Genomic DNA, 1,872 nt, shown 5'->3' on the forward strand with positions numbered 1-1,872 from the left:
GCAGGAGCGCCCCCTACTGGCCCGCCACAGTCCCCATCCTTTCTGAAGTGTTGATACAAGGCACGTTGATAATGGTCTCATTAATGCTATACATAATGGTAATGTCAATACTCCTTATACATTCAAGAATGTATTCGCCCTGTAACACGTTAAGTATCTTCTGCCATAATCCTTAAATCTTTCTTCTGATCATATGCCCAGAGTCTTGGTTCCTCAATGTATGGCCTTGCATTTAGCTGCATGAAAACAAAGGTCGATCATGTGAGCCAAGCCCATCATTCTATCTATACTGATCTACATAAATGCCTTATTTTCGTCATTATTTACAACTCCACAATGTTTTCATCGTCTGAGATTATTTCTAGCAATTACTTTGTTTTCTTCCACATCATTAATAAAGATATTGAATAACAATGGGCTAAGAAAAAGTCCCCTATAGGATGTTACTAAACAAATCTACAATGGAGAATACATTCCCATTCCAAGTGACATTCAGACTTACCAGCTAGCTAGTTATTTTGTCTTTGGTTTTGGCATAAAACCCCCTTTTTTTCATTTAAAAGACAGCATGGCATTAAGCGAAAAGACTTAATGTAGTACCTCCCAGCTATCTTTGTCAGCCAAACATCCAATCTTACTAAAAGAAACTATAAAAAGACTATATCATATATGCTATAGATGAGGTAAGACAACAGCAAAAGTACATGCTATCAGTGGTAAAAGATGAAGGTATATTATGAAATGCCCAATCCCCCAGAGAGATTTTTACAAGAAGAATCATAAAATTGTTTCAGGATGTTTTTAGCTACCTCTCCTATTCCATTAATTCTAGCCCAGACTCTCTATGTAGATTCCTCGCTCCAAGGGAGAGATGAATCCTGACTTCTAAGTGCAGGAGAAAATGTCAGTCTGTGGATGCCACATCACCAGCCACTAACCATGACACTGCTGCTACTGTGCAGTAGGGTTGCAAACAACCCATGAGCCACTGGACTGCACAGTACCAGTGGGTACTGCACAGTCACCAAGCACTTGCTAAAGCAAGTACTAAATGCCTGTGTGGTACGAACTCCACAGTGGGGCACGTGTAGTATGATGTCCAGATACCTTAACTCCTGTCTCTACCCATGAAGCACTCCAGGGTCATGGCTAGAAGCATAACTGAGCCTACCTCTATAGTCCACATGAATTTCAGACTTGGTGGTCTGGTTACAAGACCAAAAGTTTTCCCAGATAGGAATATAGTGGGAACTGGTGACCAGCTTGGATTAGCAGCTCATGCCAAGAACTCCAATTCCTCCCAGCTGGTTTTTACCTCCCGAGGGAATGCCCCGTGTCTTTATCATTGTAGTTTAAACACTAACAAAAGGATAGGTCAGGCCTGCCCCACTGGGCAGCAAAGCCAGCCAGGTCTATGCTGCACTGCGGCCTGAACATACAGCTGTGGTCCAGCCATGCACCATCTCTCCCTGTATCTGAGGCTTTCCCTTTAACTAGTGTTTGATCACCCCTCCAATGAAGAGGGTGTGAGACCTCCCCTCCCCTCCTCCCCACCCCACACCCTGTGGACAGTAGGTTTTCTGGCTCTCAATGCAGCTGTGCAATTCTCAGCAGCTCCAGGAAAAAGAGTCCAGAAATGTAGTGAGTGGTTCTTATATACCTGGTGTGACATCACCCAAGCCTTGTCCACTGTGGCCTCGGCTACATCACAGTCCAATGGCTGGGGAACTGGCTTCAAGGTCAGACCCAGATAGTGGTCATCGTCAATGGAAGTGAATCATCGTGGTGCGCCATGACCAGTGGGGTCCCCCAAGGCTCCATCCTTGGAGCAGTTCTCTTTAATGTCTTTATTAATGATGTGAACATTGGTGT

The sequence above is a fragment of the Crocodylus porosus genome, unplaced genomic scaffold (genome assembly GCF_001723895.1).
Source record: "Crocodylus porosus isolate Cpor-Errol unplaced genomic scaffold, CroPor_comp1, whole genome shotgun sequence".
Taxonomy (NCBI): domain Eukaryota; kingdom Metazoa; phylum Chordata; order Crocodylia; family Crocodylidae; genus Crocodylus; species Crocodylus porosus.